Here is a 14,608-nt window from a genome sequence, read left to right as displayed (position 1 = left end):
TGATGGTACGTGCCTGAACACCCGGCACTTGGGAAGAGGAGACAAGAAGAATCAAGAGTGTAGGCCACTTCTGCTCCGAAGTTACAAGTAGGGAGCCATCCTGATCCACGAGATGAGGCTGCCCTGGTTCATGAGATCTTTATCTTCAAAGAATCTGGAAAACTCCAGGAATTTGTGAGTCATCCTTGTATAGAAACCAGACTGTTTTTTTTTTTTCCTCACTTTTTGAGACAGGATTTCTCTGTGTAGCCCTGGCTGTCCTAGAACTCACTCTGAAGACTAGGCTGGCTTCAAATTCACAAAGATCTGCTTGCCTCTGCCTCCTGAGTTCTGGGATTAAAGGCTCCATCAGTATAAATTCATTCACACGAATCTCATTCTGGATACTCACAAGCATTGCTCTGTGTAGCTGTATCCTGTGTTGGTGACTTTTTGTCAGTTTAACACAAAACTACAGTCATCTGGAAACAGGGAACCTCACCTGGGGTGTTGCCTCCAAAGATTTGGCCTAGGGGGCGTGTCTATGGGTGTTTTCTTGATTAATGATTGATGTGAGAGGGCCCAGCCCACTGTGGGGCGGTGCCACTTCTGGGCAGGTGATTTTGAGTTTTATAAGGGAAAAAAAAGCCCCAAGCGAGTCAATATGTAGCAGTCCTCCACATTTTCTGCTTTAGTTTCTGTCTCCAGGTCCGTGCCCAGAGTCCCTACGAGTCTTTCTCCACGATGGACACTAACTTGTAAGCCAAACAAACTCTTTCTCCCTTGAGCTGCTTCTGGTCAGTGTTTTAGCACAGCATCAGAAAAGCAATCAAGAGATGTAGTTAGGCCCTTGGAGGCCATCTACAATTCTGAGATCACAATCAGATGCCAGCACACACGACGAAGGCCGACTGCTGTGCAGCTCATAAACAAGGTAGGTGCATTCCCCTCATGTCGAAATATAAGCAGGCCAGCCGGGCGGTGGTGGCGCACGCATGTATGTATGTGTATATATATATGTATGTATATACACACACACACACACACACACACACACACACACACACACACATATATATGGAGGCCAAAGCTGTTGTTCCTCTTTGTTCACTAAAATTTAGAAGGGAGTTGCTGTCAGCATACGCATCCACGGGCTAGTCCTTCATCCTCATCATCTTCAAATACCTTCTAGAATAACATCAAGAGGGAAAACGAGCCAGGCGGTGGTGGTGCACACCTTTAATTCCAACACTTGGGAGGCAGAGGCAGGCAGATCTCTGTGAGTTCGAGGCCAGCCTGGTCTACAAGAGCTAGTTCCAGGACAGGCACCAAAGCTACAGAGAAACCTTGTCTCACAAAAACCAAAACAAAGTAAACCAAAACAACACAAAAACAAAAAGGGAAAACATATTTTGGCTCTCAGTTGTAGAGGGTCAGTCCCTGGCTGGTAGGCTCGTGTGCATGTCATGGCAGCAGGAACATGGGGTGAAAGAGGTTTATCACCTCCCTGTGAACAGGAAGCAGAGTGAGAAGACAGGAAGCCCAGGAATGACCTTTAGAGGCGCTCCTCCACTGACCTGCTTCCTCCAAATAGGCCTCCCCTTCTCAGGTTTCCACAGCCTCCCAAAATAGTACCAGTAGGTGGGAAGCAAGTCTTCAACACAGGAGTCTGTGGGGGGACATTTCAGATCCAAACCACAACAACTTATGTAAGTTTCCGAAGTTTCAGACAAACCACTGAAAACAGGTTCAAAACTGGACCAAAGTGCTAGAGATTCTTTTTTTTTTTTTTTTTTTTTTTGGTTTTTCGAGACAGGGTATTTTTTCTGTAGCCTTTCCTGGAACTAGCTATTCTAGACTAGGCTGACCTCAAACTCACAGAGATCCATCTGCCTCTGCCTCCCAAGTGCTGGGATTAAAGGTGTGCGCCACCACTGCCTGGTGCGAGATTCTATCTTGATGACAAAAAAAAAAAAAAAGGAATGTATTTCCTGCAGCTATGAGGATGTGATATTAAAGCAGCAACTGGAGTAAAGATGTAAGAAGTAGTTAATGGACCAATCCGTTTATAACTAATGTAGACCTCTGTGTATTTCTTTGGGACTGAACAGCTGCAGGACCAGGGGACAGAAACCCCTGTCAACCAAATGGGGTGCCAACGTGGGGCTGACTAAATCTACTTAAAAAACCTGAGAGAGTTTGGGAAATTAGACAGAAAAGAATAGAATTAACCATGGCTTCTTGGTAGCAGCAATTTCTTGGGTTTGCTCTGTTTGCTAGACACAAATGCGTCTCATTTGAGAGGCTTCCTGACTCAGCTTTAGCTGCAGAAACTTTGCACCCCTTTTAAGAGGCTCTGCCACAAAACAAATGAATAATAGCCTACAGGATGCTTCTTGGTGGTGGCAGGGACCTTTGAATGCCATAGAGTTGTGGCAATAAACGTGGCTCCAGCCAGTACCTCCGCCATGAGGCTGGAATCTCAGAAAGCTAAGGAATGGACTAGATCCAGCCATCAAAGCCATGGCTTTAATCCTAGCAAATTGTTGCTTAGCAAATTAAAGACTTATGTGGTCAGAAAAAGAGAGATACAGTAAAGATAGTTTCAGATGAAAAAAGCCTCTAGCCGGGCGATGGTGGCGCACGCCTTTAATCCCAGCACTCGGGAGGCAGAGGCAGGCGGATCTCTGTGAGTTCGAGACCAGCCTGGTCTACAGAGTGAATTCCAGGATAGATGAAGATACACAGAGAAATCCTGACTCAAATAGCCAAAAATTAAAAGTAAAAATAAAAGAAATAGAATTTAAAGTAAAGCCACGTGAGGATGGAAAACACACAGAGTCTGGATACTGTATGTTATTGTGTTGTCTCTGAATTGCTTGACAGCTGAGGAAGGAGCAATGACTGCTAAAAGACACTTGAATATAAATGCTGCTGGATTAATAAAACATAAATATTTTATAAATGCCTTGACTTTAAAATTGAAGTCAAAAGATATGTTACGCTGGGTGGTGGTGGCACACGTCTTTAATCCCAGCACTCGGAGGCAGAGGCAGGCGGATCTCTGTGAGTTCGAGACCAGCTAGTTCCAGGACAGGCTCCAAAACCACAGAGAAACCCTGTCTCGAAAAACCAAAAAAAAAAAAAAAAGATATGTTACTTTGGAGAAGAGGTTTTGCTTTTGTTTCCACAGGCAATGAGAGGCTATGGATTCATTCTGGGCTAAGAAAAATAAGGTTTGATCAAGGAAGACCCCCCCCCCACTTAGGAGAGGATGGCCCCGATGTCTGAGTTCTATATCCAGAACAGCCTCAAGACTGATGGCTGAGATGATCAAGCCTCACAGAATACTCCGATTAGGACTTGATCGTAATTTTAAATTTCCTTCAGGTCCCCATAAGATTATCATTGCCCCCAATCAGCAGGAAGTAACCAGGAAAACTACGCCCACATTCCTCCAAAAATGGACTATGGATATTTTTCTTTGTTTAGAGTGTTGGTTACAATTTGTATGGATACTGGTCAGAAAGAAAGCTAAACAAGGGAAACTGGATTCAGGGTTCTTGTTTTGAAAAAAAAGGGGGGGTGAGTGCTGTGGGACAATGGTCGGTGCCCTGTCAATTATATTTTAATAGAATGCTGATTGGCCAGTGGCCAGGCAGGAAGTATAGGTAGTGTGACAGTGACCAGGCAGGAAGTAGAGGTGGGGCAACAAGAATTCTGGGGAGCAGAAGTTGCAGTCTGCAGCCGTGATCGAGACACAGAGCAAGCAAGATGTGACTGCCTTGCTGAAAAAGGTACTAAACCATGTGGCTAACATAGACAAAAATAATGGGCCAATTTAAGATGTAAGAATTAGTTAATAAGAAGACTGAGCTAATGGGTCAATTTATAACAAAAAATGATAGAAAGAAAGAAAGAAAGACAGACAGACAGACAGCAACTAGCTGAGACTAAGATAAAAGGTAATTGTCAGGGTGGTGGGTGGTGGCGCATACCTTTAATCCAGTACTCGGGAGACCAAGGCAGGTTGATTTCTGTGAGTTCAAGGCCAGCCTGGTCTACCTAGTGAATTCCGGGCTTGCCAAGGCTACATAGTGAAAAAGAGGAAAAGAGAGGGCTCATTGATTGTACAACTGTCACAATCCCACTCACCACCACGACACCATACAGACATGCGCACACACACATTGAACAAACACAGTTATCACGACTCAATCTCAAAAATGAAAAAGATTGCCATGATTTTTTTTTACTCTGTATTCTCCACCACCAGTTGGAAAACATGTATGATGAACACTCTGAGTGTGTGTGTGTGCATAGATTTGCAAATTAGTTAAGCCCAGTAAGTTACTCAAATGTGACAACTGCTTCCCCGTCCTGGGTGGTGGGATTGGAGGCCTAAGGACCACAGTTTGTTGATTTGTATAGTGTAGAGTAGCAGTTCTCAACGTGTGGTGGAATAGCCCTCTCGCGGGAATAGCCCTCTCGCGGGGGTCACCTAAGACCATCGGAAAACACACATGTTTACATTATGATTCACAACAGTAACAAAATTACAGTTATGGAGTAGCACAAACATACTTTCATGTTTGGGGTCACCGCATTTGTTAAAGGGTCACAGCATTAGGAAGGCTGAGAGCCACTGCTGTAGAGGATAAAAGAAATGCTTGGTTTTCTGTTTGGACCTCTCTGCTGTTGTTACTATAGCCCCTACAAGCTAATCCTTAGCCAAACCCAAGATTTTCTCAAAAATTATCCAGGGTTTGGAGCATGGAGACATGGCTCTGTGGTTAAGAGTGCTTACTGCTCTTTCAGAGGACCCAAGTTCAGTTCCCATCACTTGGGTCAGACAGCTCATAAATGCCGATATCTCCAGGACCAGAGGATCTGACCCCTCTTCTGGCCTCTCTAAGCACCTGCACTCACATGTATATGCCCCCACAACATGCACAAATACACATAATTTTCTTAAGTATCTAGGGTTTGGATTCTGGTCTGGGTGTTTTAAAATAGGAGAATTGCAGTATTAAGCCTGAGATTCTAGATTAAAGAGAATACAATTTTCAGCCGGGCAGTTTTGGCCTTTAATCCCAGCACTTGGGAGGCAGAGGCAGGCAGATCTCTGTGAGTTTGAGGCCAGCCAGGTTTACAAGAATTAGTTCCAGGACAGGCTCCAAAGCTACAGAGAGACCTGGTCTTGAAACCCCCCCCCAAAAAAAAATAAAAGAGAGAATACAATTTTCTGATGATTCAGCTGGACAGATAGAATTTAAATACATAACTACATGCACCAATGAATGCTAATAGGCACAGTGGCTCAGGCCTTTAATCCCAGCCCTTGGGAGGCTGAGGCAGGGAACTCTCTGTAAATTTGAGGCCAGCCTGATCTAGATAGCAAGTTCCAGACTAGCCAGGGATATACAGTGAGACATTTTCTCAATAAATAAATTAATTCACCTTTCAGAGGCATAGCATCAAACTCATAGTGAGAAGGGACATTAGAGATTATATACTGTTATCCTATTTTAGAAACACCATCCTCATCTTCGGTAAAATGGGAATTACTTCCTTGTATGATCAAAGACAACAAAGAAGAGAATTATTTTCTTTATACATACTTACTTTAAAAATTAATACATTTTAGCCAGGCAGTGGTGGCACAGGCCTTTAATCCCAGGAGGGGTTGGCTTGGGAAGAAGAGGTAGGTAGATCTCTGAGTTTAAGGCTAGCTTGTCTACAGAGCAAGTTCCAGGACAGCCAGGGCTACCCACAGAAACCTTGTCTTGAAAAACCTAAAATAAAGGTCTGGGAAGAGGACTCAGCAGTTAAGAGCACTTAGAGGACCCAGGTTCAATTCCCAGCGCCCACATGGTAGCTCACAGCTGTCTGTAACTCCAGTTCCAAGGGATATGGTACCCTCACACAGACATACAGGTGGGCACATAAAATGAATCTTTAAAATAAAAATAATTATTACATTTTATTCTGCCTCTGTCTCTGTCTTTCTACGTGTGTGTGACAAGTACCTTACCTACTGAGCCATCTTGCTAGCTCTACAGATTTATTTTATTTTATTTTATGTGGATATGCTTTAGTATGTGTATTGTACCAGGTATACATGGAGGCATGAAGAAGGTGCTGAATCCCCTGGAACTAGAGTTTCAGGTGGTTGTGAACTGGGAACTGATCTGGTCTTCTGCAAGAGCAGCAAGGGCCCTTAACCCGGAGCCATCTCTCCCGCCCATCAGGGTCATTCTACAGCTGTTTCCCACCCACAATGCCCACTCTACATTTGGGGATACGCTGTCCTGTGGAGAGGCTGTCTTTACTGAAGACATGTGTAGCTCTGAGCTGTCCTCCATGGGTAACATGTAATTAGACGCAGAAGCCAACTCTTATTTAACCTTGGACATTAGGGGCCTGGACTGTTATTTCTCCATCGCAACGAAATAAGCCTCATTCCAGAAAGGTTTGGAGGATCATCACCACACAGTACACCAGTGACTAAACAAGGACAAGGAAGCTAGGGGCTGCCATTCCTTCCCCTGCTGGGAGGAGAGGAATTTTTGAGAGTCAGTTCCACAAGTCAGCAAAGGGTTAAGAGGAGCAAGCTTCACTCCCTTCCACCCATTAAAGACATCTCCATTCCTCAGATAAGAAGCTGCCTCCAAGAGGTACCTTGAATTCAAATGCTTCTAGTAAGACGCAGAGCCAGGATCCAACCCGCCCCCCTCCGTGTTCAGTTTCTGAATTCCTTGCTTCAGTTACATCATGAAACGATGCACGTGGAGAGCTGGGTTATTCTGTCATCAGAGAGAAATGTGGGGGGCTGGAGAGATGGCTCAGGGGGCTGGAGAGATGGCTCAGCGGTTAAGAGCATTGCCTGCTCTTCCAAAGGTCCTGAGTTCAATTCCCAGCAACCACATGGTGGCTCACAACCATTTGTAATGAGGTCTGGTGCCCTCTTCTGGCCGGCAGACATACACACAGACAGAATATTGTATACAAAATAAATAAATAAATAAATAAAATTAAAAGAGAGAAATGTGGTCCTGGTAAAGATCTAAGGATGCTGGCCATTGTCTTGTCTGTGTCTATTGTCGTTTACCATCTCCCTCTCTCTCTCTCTCTCTCTCTCTCTCTCTCTCTCTCTCTCACACACACACACACACACACACACACACAAATACAAATCTATTGATTTTCATGTATGCTGGCAAATTTAAAGACTTTCGGTAGTAAAAGGCAAACTGAGTATCTTAGAGCTAGATCTACAGCTCAGCGGTGCAATGCTTGTCTAGCATGCTCAAGACCCTGGATTCCATTTCCGGCCCAGAAAAGGAGGAGGAGGAGCTGCTGGAACCCTCTTTTCTACCAAGGTTTTACATTAAAACTAGTGTGGATGGAGAGTGATTACCTAGCATACATGAAGCCCTGGGTTCGATCCCCAGCTCCACATACATAAACCAGTTGTGCCGGCACTTGCCAGTAATCCCAGCACCCACAGACAGAAGCAGGAAGACAGAAGTTCGAGGTCATCCTCTTCCATCTACTGACTTCCAGGCCAGCCTGTGCTACATGAAAATGTTAACCCTACCAAGCAAGAATAAATAAGACTACTACCACAATTTTGAGCCAAATTTGGAGCTTTAATTAAATACTGCCCAGGATGATGGACTCTGGCCAGGACCATTTCTGAGAAAATGGTGATGAGTCACGTTTGGCAGAGGCTTATAAAGGCAAACTCCTAAGTATTTCTCACCAGGTCCAATCAGGAGCAAACCTTCATCCTAATGTACTTCCCATCTATGGGCCTCCTGCCAAGATGGGCTCAAGCACATCCCATGCAGTTGGTCAAACAAACGTATTTAATGGAGGGTAAACACGTGACTTGTTATCTTACATAAATAGTCTCCAGCATTTCAGGTAGTGTCTGTCCTTGGGAAAGGGACTTATAAGTTAGAGGCTCTTTGTTTTATGGATCTCCTAGGCACAGTAATGAAAATTTAAAGCATAGCCAGTGTGGTCGCACACGCCTTTAATTCCAGCATTTGGGAGGCATAGGCAGGCAGATCTTTGTGAGTCTGAGGTCAGCCTGATCTTCAAAGTGAGTTCCAGGACAGCCAAAGACACACAGAGAAACCCTGTCTCAAAAAACAAAAACAAAACAACAACAACAAAATCTTAAAACACAATGTTGGTTACACAGTATGTGTGTATGAAAAAAAAAAAGAAAAAAAAAACAAAACACAATGTTGGCTCTCACAAAACCCTGTCTCAAAAACAACTAAAAGCAAAGCAAGCTAAAACAACAATAAAAACCAGTATTTATCAGCCACTACAGAGATTCTGATTTTATTGATATCCAATTTTGCTTGTTTGTTTGTTTGTTTGTTTTTTAAATGGGGGGTCTTACTGCATAGCCCTGGTTAACCTGAAATTCTCTATGTAGCCCAGGCTAGTTGGGAATTCACAGAGATCTGGCCTTCTTCTGCTTCCAGGTCTGTAACCCAACCTACTGATAGACTAAGGCAGGAGGATCCCAAATTCAAGACCCCCAACAGAGTGAGTTCAAGGCTAGCCTGAAGTATTCAGAGAGAGGGTTGGAGATGTGTAGGTTTTTGGTAGTGTTTGCTTAGCACGGGCAGTGCAGGGTCCTATGTTCAATCCCTGGGACTGGGTCAGAAAGTCAAGGTTACCCTTGGCTCTACAGGAGATCAAGACCATCCTGGTTTCCTGTGAAGTCAAGAACAAACAGTTAAGTGAACTGGTGAGTAATCAAATGAAACTGTGTAGCGGGAGCCCATTGGGACAGAGCTGGGATCGCATCACTGGGAAGGAGCCATAGCCTGAAAAAGTGCAGCCTTGGATTGAGAGCGACAAAGGCAGTGGGAAAGTCTCCAACCTCAAGGGTGGAATTTAGATTTCTCTTCCTGACAATTCAGCTGCTGTTCTAATCTTAAAAATGCTTAGTAGGGGAAAAGAACTCTAGAAAATGCTTTATATGCCTAAGAGGAAATAATATATGAAGACAATATTATATTATGATACTTTTCATTCATCCCACAGCCTTACTGGGTGGGCTCACTAGGCTGCGTTTGGTGGAGCGGGATGTAGTCCGATTGGTAAAGTACCTATTTATTTAGCATGCGTGAAGTCCTAGTTTCAATGCCCAGCACCCACAAAACTGAGCACAGTACAAGTTAGGGAAGCACTTTGCCAACTGAGCTACATCCTTAGCCCGTGTTTTGTTGTTTTAACATTTAATATTTGTGTGTGTGCTTGCATGCTCTGTGCACACGCACATGTCACAGTGCATGAGTGGAAGTCAGAAGAGAACTGTGCAAGCTGGTTTTCTCCTCCCACCGTGGGGGTCCCAGGATTGAGCTCGGATCACCAGGCTCCTCAGAAAGCACCTTTACCTAATTTACCTATGAATTTTTTGTTGTTGTTGTTGAATTCTTATACAGTTCTCCAAATTGATGGTTTGCCAGTTCTATGGACCGCATCTCTGAAGGGAGCCTCTTCAATAAGTTATTTTGTTTCAACAGCCTCTCAGAACTGGATTCATTTTAGCAGAGAGATTATAGATAAGAGAGGTGGCAGAGAGGGTTGTTAAGATTTTTTTCTTTGTAGCAAATTAGTCTTAAAGAACATACCATTCTTTCATCTTTTTAATCCCAGCATTTGGGAGTCAGAGACAAGCTGAGCTCTCAGAAGCCGGCCTCGTCTACAGAGCAAATTCTAAGACAGCCAGGACTAAGCAGAGAAAACTGTCAGGCAGAAAACTCCATTCCAAGCCCCCTCCCCTGGAGAGGCCGCAGTCCAGACTCCAACTCCAAGAAAGCCCACCAAACGGTGACTCTTCCTCAGGGAGGGTCAAAAAAACTGCCAAAAGGTAACCCCTCCCCAGGGAAGGTCAAGACTGCCCCCCAGAGAATGAACACGTGGTCTCCCATTAGTTGCTTTTGATCAGGGTGTTTATTCACAGACAAAGAAAAGTAATATACACACATATACATGATTGTTTTTCTCTTCCTTTTCCCTGTTGGTATGGTTGTTATTGTTGTTATTTGAGACAGAGTCTCACTATATAGCCAACATGGAACTTAATATGGAGGCCAGGCTGGTCTCATTCTTTTTCCTGCTGGAGAGATGGCCCAGTGGCTAAGAGCAGTTGTTCATGCAGAAGACTGGAGTTCACATGGTGGTTCACAGCCATCCTCAGCTCCACTATCAGGAAATCTTATTTCCTCTTCTGATCTCTGAGGACACCAGATACACATGTGGAACACATGCATACATGCCAGCAAAGCATTCAAACACAAATTAAAATAAATCGAATTCCCCTCCCCACCTTTGGCTTTTTGTAGCAGGGTTTAACTCTTCTTCCCAAGCTGATCTAGAACCCTGTTGGCTGGTTTTATGTAAACTTTACATAAGCTATAGTCACTTGAAAGGAAGGAATCTCAATTGAGAAAATGCCTCCATGAGATCTGGCTGTAGGGCATTTTCTTAACTAGTGATTGAGGGGGGAAGGGCCAGCCCATTGTGGGTGGTGCCATCCCTAAGCTGGTGGTCCTGGGTTCTTTAAGAAAGCAGGCTGAGCAAGCTATGAGGAGCAAGCCATTAAGCAGCATACCTCCATGGCCTCTGCATCAGCTCCTGTCTCCAGGTTCCTCCTCTGTTTGATTTCCTATCCTGGTTTCCCTCAGTGATAAACTGCTACCTGGAAGTGTAAGCTAAAATAAATCCTTTCCTCCCAAAGTTGTTTGGGTCATGGTGTTTCATCACAGCAATGGTGACCCTAACTAGGTTCGTATTCCAGATTGACTTTAAACTCTTGGCAATCTTCCTGCCTCAGCCTCCTGAGTGCTGGGATTTACAGGTGTGAATTACTATGTCCAATCCCCCTGCCCCCTGCTTTCTTTGAGACAGTTTTATTCAGAATCAATTACAAACTCTCTCTAGCCAAGAACAGCTTTGAATCCCTGGTCCTTGAGCCTCAACTGCCCAAGAGCTATTAGTGCTCCAGATGTGACCACCAAGACTGTTTATGTAGTGCCAAGGAATACACTACCAACTCAGCTACATCCCCATCCCCATGTCAGGTTTTTTATTTTGTTTTAAAATTAGTTTTAGCCAGATGTGTTAGCAAATGCAGTTACTTCCAGCACTTAGCAGGAAGAAGCAGGTGCTCTCTGTGAGTTCAAGGCCAGCCTGATATACAGAGTGAATTCCAGGCATGCCAGGGCTACATAGTGAGACCCTGTCTCAAAAAACCAATTAAGCAAAAAATGTATTTTGTGTATATGGATATTTTGCTAGGATGTGTGTCTTTGCGCCATGTGTATGCTGGTGCCATTGAAGGCCAAAAGAGGGCATTAGATGCCCTGGATCTGGAATTACAGATTGCTGTAACCCACAAAGTGGGTGCTGGTAATCTGAATTGAGCTCTTAACCAATCCAACTCTCCAGACCCACAATCTAGCACTGAAAAGCTAAGTTTAGCAAGTCATGACTCCCCTTCTTCTGGCCTCCATAGCCACTGAACACACACACACACACACACACATGATCAATCTCTCTCTCTCTCTCTCTCTCTCTCTCTCTCTCTCTCTCACACACACACACACACAAAAAAAAAAAAATAAATTTAAAATATTTTTTAAAGGAAAAGAGGGTGGGCCATTGTAGTACACACTTTTAATCCCAACACTCAGGAGGCAGAAGCAGGCAAATCTTTATGAGACCAGCTTGGTCTACATATACATATCCAGTTCTAGGCCAGCTTCATAGTGAGACCCTGGGTCTAGAAAGAGAGAGAGAGAGAGAGAGAGAGAGAGAGAGAGAGAGAGAGAGGGGAACATCATCCAAGGGCAGTTTTACAACACAAGTAAAGAAACTTCCAAAAGAAGTTCTACAGAAATCAAGAAGTGTTTCTAAATTCTACTGTTTATGGAGATAGAATGAAATTAGGGTTAAGTATAGGTGATGTAGACTCCTGTAGGACAACCCTCTGGGTCTTAAGGCCCGATGAGCTTGGCCTCCCATGAGGAACTCTGAGGAAAGAGTCTGAATAAAACCCAAGTCACTGTAGGCAATGTCTTCCTATCACAGTGTGGGATCTGCTCTGTGCGATGGATTGACCCCATGTCTGGAGCAAACCTGATCATCCAGGGTGGGTGGAAAGGGGCTACGATTAGAGTTGAGGATCTAGGAAGAAGGGACAAAACCCACATATGACAGTAGATGACACTCAGTCTGGAGGGCAGTTATTCAAGTAACAGAGTCTCCCAGGACGGTAGGATGCAAATCAATGAAGCCCCTGAATAGATTGGGCAGGAGGTCCACTAAGGCCCATAACCTGCAGGCCATGCCAGGATATCACACTGGCAGTCAGCAGACAGCAGGCACGCTGTGAAGGCTTCCGTAGAGAGGCTGGCAAAGTAACAGAATGGACGTGGTTATTTGAATGGAGACAGGATTAAAGCCTGCCCAGTGCCTGTTCTCTTTGGCCTAGGATCCTGCTGGCCCTGGAACTGGAGGTGGAGCCAGGAGGCAGAGTGTTGCAATCAACTGATTAGATTTGTAGCTCCACAGGGCTGATTTGATGTAAGAGCATATTTGGTGAGAAATTAGATCTCTGCTGACTCCCAAACAGCAGAGATTCTCCTGGTGCCCAAGATCTCCTAATAGGGATGTATAAAAGCCATGGTCTGCCTTCACCCACAGAGACCTGGGGTTGCTATGTCTGGGTGAGGAAATTGCTTTTACAACCACCCCAATGTTTCTGTGCCCCACCTTTTATTGTTGTTGTTGGGGGTAGGGGTAGTATGTGTGTTGGTAAAGGCACGTTGGCATGCCAGAGGACATAAAGGACAACTTTGGAGTCAATTCTCTTTCCACCTTTACCTGGGATCACATTCAGGTTGCTAGGCTTGCTCCGCAAATGCTTTACCCTCTGAGCCATCTTACCCCTACCCATCCTGTTATCATTTCTAACACTGGAGTGAACTGATGCCGGTCCCATGAGGGGCAGCACTCCCACAAGGGGCAGCGGTGGGCCTTGGCGGGTCCCCTTGGTGAGTAGCCTGAGGCTGCGTGGGACAAGATCGTGCAGAGAGGTGGGGTATAGAGTTTATTTAGTGCATTATGGAGGAGTAAGAAAAAGGAAGAAAGGGGGAAGAGGAGAAAGGGAGGGAGAAGAGAGGCAGCTTCTGCCTCTCCAGAAGAAGAAGAAGAAGAAGAAGAGAGAGAGAGAGAGAGAGAGAGAGGAAGAGGAGGTGGGAGATCTGCTTGCCTTGGTGGAAGCAGGGGTGGGGTGGTGGTGGGGTAGGGGTGGTGGTGGTGTTAGGAGTGGGCGGAGCTTGTCTCTTAAAGGGACAGGGTACATAGATGACAGACCAGCCCAGCAGATTACAACACATCCCACCTGCCCTTCCACACACATGTCAAGGATCACAGTGGGTTCAGCCTCTTTTCTTCGCTGCCCTAAGAGTTTACAAACAATATGGTTAAAGTCTGAGAGGACTTAAGAGGGCCTGGAACATAACTGAAGTCAGGGAATAACTCATCAGAAGGATACTAGATAAATGTCTAGTTTATTTTTTCCAGTACTGGGAATCCAATACAGAGCCTTCTTTGTACCTGCCAGCAAGAGTTCTCCCATGTAACCACACTCCCAGCCAAACTTTGCTTCTAAACTATTGAGGTTAAACCATAGCTGCCACATCACTTAAAAATGGTAAGAATTCAAGGCATTTTCCCAGTCCTGTTTTAAAAGCTGCATATTGGTTTTTCTCTTTGGAGCCCCTCCCACTAGAGTTATTTTTCACTTTCCCTTATAATCCAAAATATAGCACTGCTCTTCTAGAGAACCTGGGTTTGATTCTTAGCACCCATATGGCAATTCATAACCATCTATAACTCCAGTCCCAGAGGGTCAAATGTCCTCTCTTGCTTCCACGGGAACTGCATACATGTATAGACAAACATGGAAGCAAAGTAACTCTAAAAAAAATCTGTTTAGGGCATTTTTTTAAAAATATTTGTTTATTTATTATTTATACAATACTCTGTCTGTGTGTATGTTTGCAGGTCAGAAGAGGGCACCAGACCTCATTACAGATGGTTGTGAGCCACCATGTGGTTGCCGGGAATTGAACTCAGGACCTTTGGAAGAGCAGGCAATGCTCTTAACCACTGAGCCATCTCTCCAGCCCCCTGTTTAGGGCATTAAAAATACTTTTAAAATTATCCGTGTGTGTGTGTGTGTGCGCGCGCGCGCGCACGTGTGTGTGTGTGTGTGTGTTGTATGCACATGAGTGTTTGGGTGAACTCACTGCAGTCATGGAGAGGCCAGGACATTGAGTGCCCTCATTTGCTACTGTCTGTCTGCCTTAAAGCCTTAAGTCAGGGTCTCTCATTTAACAGAAGCCTGCTATGACTAAGCTGGCTGGACAGTGAGCTGGGGTTAAAAGGCTCACACACATGCATGCCCAGCTTCTTACGTAGTTGGTAGGAATTTGACCCCAGGTTTTTCCGTTCATTGAACAAGAGCTCTTACACATTGAGGGTTACTGCGGGAGAGGGTTTTGCCAAGGAGCCCCACTGCGGGTGAGAG

Source organism: Microtus oregoni, unplaced genomic scaffold, assembly GCF_018167655.1.
Source record: "Microtus oregoni isolate MIOR12 unplaced genomic scaffold, Mior012 000015F_ref0000493, whole genome shotgun sequence".
NCBI lineage: Eukaryota > Metazoa > Chordata > Mammalia > Rodentia > Cricetidae > Microtus > Microtus oregoni.
The sequence above is the reverse complement of the archived record's forward strand: the minus strand, read 5'-3'. Positions refer to the sequence as shown.